An 11,869-nucleotide genomic window follows, 5' to 3' on the forward strand; every position below is an offset into this window, starting at 1 on the left:
AATCAAATTTGTAAATGTCAAAATTCACAATGTATGCATTTATTTCACAATTTTTTAAAGAGACATTGAACCATATTGCAAAAATACCATTCAATGAGTCAAGTCCCCCCCAAGTCAACACAAGTATTGTGACAAATGACTATCACTGTCAGCTGTTTAAAATTCAACAGGTGTGCCAATTATTTATAAATGGAAAGCTATGTGTCAGGCCATGGGACAAATGCTTTGGAACCATTTCGTAGAGTCTGTTTCAAAGGCAAGACAAGAAAACTGCAGATGGGGGACAGATAAGAACGACAGCCAAGAAAGCTATAATGAGGATGAAGAAACAAACAAAAAAAAATCTATTAGAGCTATTGCGGAATGTTTGAGTATCCCGAAGTCAACAGCATGGACTGTCCCGAAGAAGAAACGGACTGCTGGAGGACTTAGGAATCACCACAATCAGGCTGTCTGCAGAAGACACCAGAAAGTGATAACAGGGTGATTATACAAGCTGTGAAATAAAATCTTAATTGTCAGCTATAGTAATTGCTAATGATCGTCATACATTTAGGGTGAAAGTATCGCAGGATACTGTCTGCAGAATACTGCGAGAGGGAAATTGCAGAGGCTACACTTCCAGATGTAAACTGCTCATCAGTACCCAGGCAGAAAGGTGAGATTGGAATTCACAAAACTTTTTTTAAATGAGCCAGATGAGTTTTGGAAACAAATCACATGGACATAACGAAGGGGCTTATCAGGCAGAAAAGGTAGACATGGTTGATGTGGCCCAATCAGTCACCAGATTTAAATCCCATTTCATTCGGTCAATATGCACTGCCTTGTGTGTCCCAGAGTTGGCCACACTGCATGGGGTGCTTTATGTTCTTCCATCTGCTGGAGGTGAGAAACCACAATATTGGAAAGATGTTTTCCATTCCACCATGTGTCACCCTGTGTGTGTGTGTGTGTGTGTGTGGAATATATTTGGTATAAAGAGTAGTGGAGAGGTCCAAATATCTAGCCCTGTGTCTGACAACACAAAAAGCCGTTTCACATGAAGTCATAATTTTCAAAAACAAAAGCGAACTATTTTGAAACTGAATGGAGTTGACATCATGGAAAAAGTTTTTACATACTGATTAGGTCTCAGTCCTGAGCTCAGTGATTGAGGAGCATAAGCAACATACATTTCAGGGGAACCTTCCTCTAATGCAAATTAATAATTAATGTAAGCACAGGTCTATATTTTTTGTACATTTATTGCAACCTCTGAGGCAATTTATAAGTAGCTCATTATGCCAGTCAGCTGGTTGGTGAATAGCTAAGGTAGACACTACAAGTGTATACTTGACACCAAAGTAACATTAAGGTTGCAATGGTTGTAATGCGTGCAAGTAACTGGGAAGTGGAACACTGATAACATGCATTTGCATAAGATGACCTTGGCTCTGATGATGGTGTCACTTTTCATACCATAGGTTTCTGCAGCCAATCAATGCTGGTTTAATGACCAGCTTCAATAGAGCAACAGGGTTAAACTGGTTCAGCTGTGATTGCCATAAACCAACCAATTCAAATATGTGCCTTTTTAATTTTTGGTATAAGTGATTGAAGACTGAAACACATAAAGTCTCCTTTAAGTTTTCATTGTGGATTCTTGTAATCTAACTATGTGTATGAACAGCAGCAATAAGGAACACCACAGAAAGTGATGACATTTGATATGAAAAAATTCATTACAACCAAATGTGAACAATTTCAAATTGCAGTTATATAATGGGAATATGTGCAGACGAAGATTCAGCAAACACAGTAAACAAAGTCAACAACCTCAACAAGTCCTTCCTTTGACAACCTTAACACAATGATAAAATATTGATCTTCTATTAGAGGAAGAGCACTTTATCAATCTAATTCATGGAAATGGCTGCAGTGTCATATGTCAAATTTTTTGTTTTGCCTTCGTCATTAGCTGCAGGGTTGTTGGGGTTCTTAGAGACAACAAATGATCATTATGTGGACTCGTCATACCCCTGGATATAATTAGCATGAATTATGTCTGTGTTCCTAGGAGAAATTGCTCCCTGGCCATTAATTGGGCATGCCAGTTGACCTCTGCACTTTGTTTTAATTGCTTTGTGTTCCTCTGCATGCTATAGTCTGTCATCTCCACATATTTGCTAATACAGCTCGGAGACATTTAAATAGGAAATCCCCTTTGTCTGATATGTTTAGGCACAGGCTAGCTGCAGAAATTAGTTGATGCTTCATTATTGGCAGTTGCAACATTCTCAGCTGTGTTTCGTCATGATATAATATATCCAATTCAACATATACTTATATTTATAGCACATTAACGTTCATTCAGGTATAATGTTCTCTAAAGCTAGGTTTCTGACAGGTTTTGCTTAGATATTAGTATCAAGGAAACTGTATGAAGGAAATTACATCATCACATAGATGTTGGCCACAATTTGAATAACGTTTCATTTCACTTCAGATGGAGATGAAAAAACATGGGGCCAGGTTACATTAAATAATTTAGGAAAAATTGGGTGGCTTTAGAATAGAGCTTGTTTAATTTGTGTGAGCTAAGATAGCCAATATTGTTTGTTGTAACTTGGCCTCACTTTGACCAGTGCTTTTAACAGTAGGTCTACAGTTTTAATTAATGTCTTACAGACAGTGCTTTGTATGCTTGAGTAACTTGCCATTTCTGGACTGTATGTGGAAAACATGTTTTTGTTGAGACAACAGCATATAGGAAGAGAAGTGGAACAACACGCATGCATGCAGTCATAACCATTCTTATTTATTTATTTTTTTTCTGATAACACTTTGATCAGCTCTGCTCAGCTTTTACCCATGTTGTCATCACTGAATCCAGACCTCTTCAATCTAAAAGATGTTCCTTGCATTGTAATTACAGTAATTTTACAAGAAACACTGTTATTTTATGGCAATTTAAAAATGACCAGAGACCTGATGCCTGGTGTACAAAAAATGCTATGCTTTTTTAAACATTACAAATTATAGTTATATTTTCTGGTATGCCACAGAAGCCAATAGCAAAACAATTGGTCAATGAATCTGCCAAGAAGTAGGGATTAGTGCACTTTTATGTACAGCAAAACCGTGTTACTTGGCATTATCTCAGGTTTAGCATTTCTAACTTTTATGTATAGGCCTACATAATACTGTGTTAAAAAAATGTTGTGATGTTCTTTTGTATCAAATACTCTCAAATTCAAATTTTTCATGAGTTTTTAATTTTTTTTTTCACATCAGCTTTATGAAGGACAATCCTCTGTCATTGTGCATCTGTGATTAACATTAATTTATGAATGTATCAGAACAAGTCCAAGCATTGCTATACTTTCTCTACAACAGCTACACAATGAGGTAGCTGGATGAAAGCTGTCAAATCCCGGTAGGACACTTATCCCTCTACCCATAGGAAACTGACGGGTATGTCTTGCAGTTGGATCACATGTTTATGCAATGGAGTATTTAATGTTAATGAATCCATTTCTCTTTCTCGCTCTCTCTCTTTCTCTCTCTCTCTCTCTCTCTCTGTGGGTGTTTGAAGACTTTGAAAGTTTGTATATCTCTCTGTCAGTCAGAAAGGAAGACAATATCTCACAGAACAGAATACTATCTATTTAATTACTTTAATATTCCTCACTATGTTCCTGCTGGGGTTTCATTTATTTTTCCACTTTCCTGTATGGACATTTTGCTTTGTATTCATGAAGATTATTGAAGATATTTAGTTCACATTTCCTGGCTGGTACCAATGATATTGGTGGGTACAAGGAAAGATTTTACATTTTGGTCTATGTGTGGAAGGATTGTATGGCTAAAGCACACACACAAATGTGTGGGCTTTGGACTACTAGGTCTATTTCATGTATGTATTTGAAATACTCATAGTACATAAAATTCACGAAGTACATAATGCATGATACATGAAAGTCAGACTACTTTTTTACATATGAATGGTTTGTAGGATTAGAGCTTACTTGAGCTGAAATACTTGTATATGTATTCTCCTAACATAAAATAAATGACATGCTAAGGCCAAATGATGCTATTTTAAGGAAAGCCATGTCTAAGATTATTGTATATAAGATGTACAAGTAAAACATAATAGAATGTACTTCTGAAGATTTATTTTTATGAAAATTCCAGAATTAGTCCAAAAGTATGTGTAAACTTAATTTGTACAGTCCATGATGAATATGCAGAAAGCATTAATCTTTTTTTTTAAAGGAAGGTATACTCTTATGGGTTATGCAAGCTAAAACATAAAACATTGACATCAGTGGCATTCCTTTTGGTACTCTGGGCAAAATTTCTAAAGTACGTATTCATGCACACATTTCAAAAGACATGCAATAAGCTGAAGTAGAGGCAACATCGGAAATGTGCTGCAAGAGCAGAAACTTACTGCAAAATATGATAGCACATGTAAAAAGGAAATATGCGGAAAGTTCAGAAATTATGCTTATTAAAACAAACAAAAAAGGAAAAACATTTGAAAGCAAAAATAAAGGCAACAGACTAGAATGGAGAATGAAGCGCCAGCCCTGTGAGCTGTGACTCTTTCAGCAAGTTCCCGCCCTAGGCAATTGCCTATTTTGCCTGTGCCAAGGCCCACGTCTTATTGATACTACTTTCAAATGAATTCATTTTATTCTAGTAATTCACAGCGCTACTAATATGGTGCCTTTATGGCATTTAGTGCTAATTAGAAGAGAAGACAAAATATGTTTTGCTAAATACTGGAGATAATACAAATGAAACCCCCTATGATATGATTCACATTAACTTATTTTGATTGATCATTGAAGGCACTGTTTAGAGATTGAGGACTTAAAGAGAAATAAAAACTTAATGAGTATCAAATAGACTGCAGACCTAGGTTACTTGTGGATTTCTTTCTCATGGGAAATTTATTTTGTTTATTTATTTATATTGTTAGATGGTAATTAAAGTAACTCACAGCACACCTTGGGCCAAAGTGCCTTGCTCAGCACGCTGCTGCTCCATCATTGCATGCTTGTAAGAACACTGTGACTTGCTGAAGTCAGCTCAGCTTGCTCATGTTTCTTAAACAGAAGTGTCTAAGGTGATGTCAATATGGAAATCTACATGCTCCAGATTCCCAATGTCCATGAACCAATTATATGTTTAAGGCAAAACAGGCAAGCAGCCACAAATTACTGTAATTCTTCAGCCTGGGGCATGAGCAGCCAGTTTCATTGAAATTGTCATGCCCCAAGATCATTGAAAATGGGAGGGAATGTGCAGGTAGACAAATGAGCTGTAATACATCCGTTTTCAAAAAGGCTTCACCGATCGAAAGCCTTTTTTAAATGTATCTTCCCATGTGAGTGTCTTAATTTTCTTTTCTTCCCTATTGAGTTTTAAATGTACATTTTTTAGTTAATTACCTACCTTATGGTAGTGTAATAGCAGGATTCAAAAAATTTGTTAGTGTAAGTACTATATGTTTCACATGTACGTATGTGCGAATGTTTGTAAGAAGAGGCAATACTGTAATGCCCTGAAATGAAAAGATCAGTGACATTTAACCTTGAGGCACCGAAGAAACACAGGACCTCTTGTTGAGCTGAAGGCACCGGTTTCACTTTGAATTCTAATTCTATATATTGTGGTGTACTGTATGGCTCTGTACCAAAAAACACTCATTCACTGACATCAAATGTTTTTGGAACAAAGAACAATTCTAGAAACTCATTATTCTTTCCAGAAATTCATAGTACATTACAAAACAGTACATTGCGAAGATTCCCTGAATAAAACACATTTGGCAAGAGGCTGCCTCCAAAATGTCTCTCAATTTTTTTCTCAGAACTCAGTTCTTCTATCTTATCTGCAACCTGCTCCTCTACAGAGAAAGAGAAAATAAATCTATTGACACACAAATTGAGACAGCACACAATGACAGCTGAATCCTGCACTCCCGTTCCTGAGGGGAAGTAGCACTGACCCTCACAAATCACTCAAATTCAGCCTTTTAAGCACTTACCCTTGTGTGCCACTACTCAAGGAGCTCCAGCTGGACATGGACCTAGTGCCCACTCAGCTGATGTGGTTTGAGCGTTGGCCACAAGATGAGTCACACCACTGGGACCACCCACCTGAGGAAAACAGCTGGTCTACAGATATGCTATATAACAGCATGCCTGGATTTGCTGGCTACTGACCTTGGAGGACTGGGAAGTGAATAAATGTGGTGATTATTCAAAATGAGTGCCTTGGAACTTGTTAACAGCAATAAATATGTGTCTGCTTTGTGCCTCTGGGCTCTATTTTCCACCCTGGAGCACAGCGTGTTGCGAGCTGTCTCACAGGCAAAGTGGTATTTTCTTCATGGATTTTGCAGCGCCTTTGCTGCTTGGTCATTTTGTGACTTGCTGTGCACTGAAGTGCTGCCGCTGCTGGGGATGTGCAATTTTGGTGCTGGTGATTAAAAAATTTTGGTCAGTCTGGTCTGCTATTTGCGTCCTTCAGTGCCCGCCTGCTAAGACCTTGTCAATGGCTTAAGTCACAGCCCATTGTGCAGCGGATTGCTAATTTTGGAGATTTCCCATCCAATGCATGCATGATCATAGCCTATTCAAAAGCTAATCAACGGTTTTTGTCAATCTAGGATGTCCAATGTGACTTTGATATAAACCCAACAAGCAAGAAACATGAATACTTTGCATTTATTTCCTGTATGTATTTCTGTTTTTCATTGTTTATAGCTGTTCTTAGACTGCATTGTGGTCCCTGAGGTACTGTATTTCATTCTTTTCCCCACATTCATCTGTACTGAGAGGAATGATGAGAATAAACCCAACTTGAACAATTGTTTCATTTTAATTGACTGTAGTAAAAACAATAGCTTTGGCACAGGCACTAATTACAGGCAGACTGCATTTACAAACAAAGATCTAAACAGAGTTCTAAATGCATGCACTCTCATTTATCAGTGACAGCGAGCTGTATATTTGAAAGTGCACTCAGAAGGTTTTACTTTGCTCTATTCTAAATTGAAGAGAGATGCCAGAAGCCACACTTTTATCGTCCTTTACATGCCTTTTAAAGTTGTGCTTACTCCTACCTCTTCACACGCTATTAATTCACTTCCTGTGCTCCTTACTGTCCCTTTCTTCCTCCTGGAAGAAAGCTTCTACACAGAAACCTCCATCGACTTTAAAACTGAGGATGTGAGAGACACAGCCATTAGGATTTAGTGTGTGTATGTGAATGTGCGTGTTTGCGTGTGTGCATGCATGTGTGTGTATAGGGGGGATTAATCACAAGAATCAATGTGTTCATACCATACATATTCCAATGTGCACTTACAGTGATGTCTTCAGCATTGCATCATGAAAAACATTTGCATCTGCAGCAGAACTCCAAATAGGCAAAGGGGAAAAAATACTCTGGCATGCTCCTTTAGCTCTGTATGTAAACTTACCAGCTGATGTCATATAAAGAAACCCAATCTGATGTCAATAAAATGTATCTGTTATTAGTGTTTATGAATTAAAATCAAAGAAATACTTTTTGACAGCATGAAGGGGCTTCACAACAGTATGTACAGGGAGGGATTTTTGTTTGTGCAGCATTTTTGATGCACACAGTCCATTTCAATAAAGATGTTATTTACTGGTGAACATTTTAATCAGGATGTCTAGCTTAAATAATTTATTTGCAGTATATTTACTAGGAGGAATTGCTGTAAATAGCGTCCATAAAAATGTGTAACTGTGTAATGCATGATTAATGATGCACTTGATAAAAGGCTTGAGTCAAATTGACAAAATGTCCATAGAAAACACCAATTTCCTTTGTGGAGTCATACAGTTCCCCTTCCCATTAATACATTGACACAATTGTTTTGCAGAATCAGATCAGGGGTCCTATGGTGGCCTTCAAGACATTCTTCACATGGAGTGTTCTCTGGTGTTCTCGCTAATTTACAAACCTGGCTTAGTCGACCTACCGCCTATTCATCCCCTGATTTTAGTTGGCTAAAAAATGTTCACTTCCTCTCCACCTCAACTGATGTGTGTGTTCTGGCATAAAATGGTTGCCACGCATCATCCAGGTGGGTGCTAAACATTGGTGGTGGTTGAGGTGTGTTTCCCCACATCACTATAAAGCACTTTGAGCATCTGGACAATTGCTATATAAATACAATGTTTCATTTATTAATTCCTAAATAAATTGATGTAAAAGGATTGCATTAGCAAGTGCTATTATTCATTGCTGGCATTAGTTCCTGCGGGAGTGTTTTTTGGTTCCAAAGCAGAATATGACAATGAACTTTTGTCCTCATCAGTAATAATGGTCTATTTTTTGCATGGTAAAGTATGTATCCTACTCCACCAATATTATTGTCATGCTTCAGCATTTTATTTTTATGTTTTGGAATCACTCAAGTGTTTCCCTATACATATGAGAGTCTAAACTTTAGTTTTGAAAGACTAAAAACAAGTGGCACTATGCAGTGCACAACGATGAGTAATTTAAGGGCCACATCTATCCTTTCTGAGAGATTCGAACAATATCTTTTGGCTGTACACATCTACGTAGAATATGGAGTTGCCACTGCTCTTTGGTGTGGACTTGGAATGCAATGCAGCTGTGATCATTTTAGCCTCCTCAAATTTCAGCAGTGTGCCGTCCTGTGCCATGCTGATCCAGTTACTGCTGCCATCTATTTTGATTCAACCCTCAGTTCTCTATAAATATTCCAGGCAGTGTACTATATTGTGCTCTTGTCAAATGATGTTTGCCCACAGAAAGCCATTATTTCAGAAGAATACTAAATGCATCCCAGGGCTTTCCCTTCATTGTGGGTGCTAGAAGAGTGATCTACTGAAAATCACAGGACAGCCTAATTGATTATGTGAAGGGAGGATCAGGTTCCATGTTGTTTCATTTCCACTGCAAATTTGTGTTACTGTGTACTCCCTTGCAACCTCACATAGCACACACTCTCTCACACACACACACACACCCACACACCATGTCATTTCAGACCATTGAATATGTTCTATTAAAAACTGAGCCTGTTGTATCACCTTGATGAGTTCCAGGAATATACAACAAATCTATCACGTCTTCTTAAATATCACTTATTCTAATTCATAAATAACTTAAATTGGTAATGTAAATTTAATACATTTGTGCTGTGCACTGCAGATCTGCAAAGCATTCTGGCCAAATTTACAAGAGGGTGTAATTTACAGTAAATCAATTTTATCTGTAAATCTCAAAACAGTTTTAGACCTATTTTACTGAAAAAGTTTTCCAGCAACAAAAGGCTATGCTAACGTCGCTGTCCTCAAAATCTGGGTCATTTTGAACATTGATCTTGTTTTCTATAGTTTTTGACATAATTTTGATTGATCATAACCTACATTCATACCCTGTTTTGCATAGTAGTCTACATTGAATTCTTGCAATAATAATACAAAACATTAATTGAATCACAATAGTTAAAAAAGTAAATAAATGAAAACCATAATACATACTGTGGAATGTATTACAGCAACTTACAAGCTGGCAGAAAGTTACTGTACAATTTACAGTATTCCCATTACATTGCATATAAAACAGTTTTGGATCACAAATCAGATCTAAGGCTCTGGCTAGTCATAAAAAGATGCTAATAAATAAGTCCAATGCTATTATTCCCTGCGGGGTACCAGAATACCTCTGTTTGATTTGTTGTCCTGTGCCCTACAATGTTATTCTGTATTATTATTATTATTATTATTATTATTATTATTATTATTATTATTATTATTATTATTATCCACAGATGAATCATGGAATGCATTGCTTGATTGATTATCATAGATGTTTCTTTATTAACTATGAAGCAGTTTTAGTTGATCTGGGTAGCCACATGGTCCTAGGCTGGCTGCTGTTCATTCCATATTCGGCGTTCCTTTAGTGATCCTGTATCTTTTATGGTACCACAAAAACCATCCCTCCATTTCTCACGTTCAGTGTATCACTTCTTGCAGCTCTTATCTTAATAGCATGCAGTGTATCTGAAATGGACCCAAGTATATGTTTTCTTTTCACATTTCTACCTACAATGTGCAAAATTTTTGTTTTCTATACTAACAGTCGTCAGTTGTCAGACGCGTGAGTAGCCAGTAGCCAACATTAGTTGCGTCACTCTCGTTCACACTTCAGTACTATCGACCAACCATTACGTTATTTGGAGATGAATTGTTGGGAAAGATGTCAACGGATGAGCAATAGACCGGAATTTTCTCTCACACACACATTAGAATGTTCCTCTGAATACTTGAAAACAATTATTAAATTAACAAAGGATGTTTCAACATTGAGCTATTCCAGGGAGGAATTATAGCAAGTCACTAAAATAATTTACTGTTTTGTCATATCACACTTGCTGCACCATCCAGGTTTTGATTTCTTTGCTCACAGACGTATGATGTCGTTCTGTACTGTAGTGCACAGGAAAATGTCCAGTGTCAAAATGCAGCTATGATATGGGATAAGATATGAGTTCAATAGGGATTCTGTAACAGTTGATTTTACCTGAATTTTTTTTACTGTGGGGGTTGCCACGGCGTTGTATCGTTATTTCGCTTTTTACAGTCCCAGCACATTTGAAAAAAAAAATAAAAATAAAAATCCGCAGAACATGATGCACAAACAGCAAACAGTAATACAATTTCCAGAGGAAAACTCGTATTTCCTGCGGTGATAGCGGGGATCAGTGAACATGCTGGTTTTTGCAGATTTATGTTTTCGTGTAGCTAACGCCTGTTATTTTGCTGTGTATGTGTGTGTGTGTGTGTGTGTGTGAGAGAGAGAGAGAGAGAGAGAGCGTGTGTGCGTGCGTGCGTGAGTGCATGAGTGTGTAAACAAAACAAAATAGAATCAAATACTAAATTATTTTCCACCTAGTTTTTCCGAGGCTTTTATAACATACGTTTTTCATGCCAAGCCTTCAGAGATTCACAGAGTCAGTACCACGGACAGCGGTCAAAATGATTCTCCTTTCCGGACTCGATTTGAACAGAATTTCTCACAACACTAAGATTACTGCCGATTACGTATTACTGGAAAATGTTGAACGATAAATAGATTGTTCGTTTGATGTGTTGTCAGCTCAATTTTGACAAGGTTTCAATTGAATAAATTTGCAATGCTTTTTGTTAGGTTGACACATATCTAAGGACACTTCAGCGAATAGGATATTAAGAACTTCACAGATTCGTATCAAATAAGTTGCTTTTGGCCAAAACATTCAGTCAGATCTGACGGAAACTGTTATGAGCCAGAAAGAGCAACAGTCATGGGTAAACCCATGTCCTTTTCCCCTATTTTTTATTTATTTATTTATTTGTAAATATTCGATACAAATCTGAACACTAGCTCCCCCTGCAGATGTGTGTTTCACACGTAATTAGACGGCCTTGGAAAGCTTAGCCTCTTTGATATAGCCTGACTATATATTAGGTTGTGTGTGTGTGTGTGGGTGGGTGTGTGCGTGCGTGCGCGCGCACATGAGTGTGCACAGTAAAATGTCCAGAGTTAATTCAACTCTAAGAGTGCTGATTCAACTCTTAACAGACACCTCACATTTGGTCCCACATTCCCACACTGGAATGCGGGACCAAATGTTATCTGTTGAGAGTTCAATAAACACTGTTGCAGTTGAATTAACGCTGGGCAGTTTCCTCTGTGTGTGCGCGCGTGTGTGTATATGTTTGTTTGCTTGTCGTATGGGCAATTTAATGTATAAGAATAACAAATTGGAGTTAAATGTATACGTAAGATATATATTAGTTTTTGAACTGTAATTAAC

General features: G+C 37.4%; 1 long non-coding RNA gene across 1 annotated transcript; it reads left to right on the forward strand.

The window, feature by feature from the left end:
• Positions 1-230: 230 nt before the first annotated feature.
• LOC135235105 (uncharacterized) lies at positions 231-6,849 on the forward strand. Its single transcript, XR_010324276.1, has 3 exons — positions 231-483; positions 557-658; positions 6,065-6,849. It is a non-coding gene; the product is annotated as an uncharacterized LOC135235105 (long non-coding RNA).
• The last annotated feature ends 5,020 nt before the right edge of the window (positions 6,850-11,869 follow it).

The sequence above is a fragment of the Anguilla rostrata genome, chromosome 11, assembly GCF_018555375.3.
Source record: "Anguilla rostrata isolate EN2019 chromosome 11, ASM1855537v3, whole genome shotgun sequence".
Taxonomy (NCBI): Eukaryota; Metazoa; Chordata; class Actinopteri; order Anguilliformes; family Anguillidae; genus Anguilla; species Anguilla rostrata.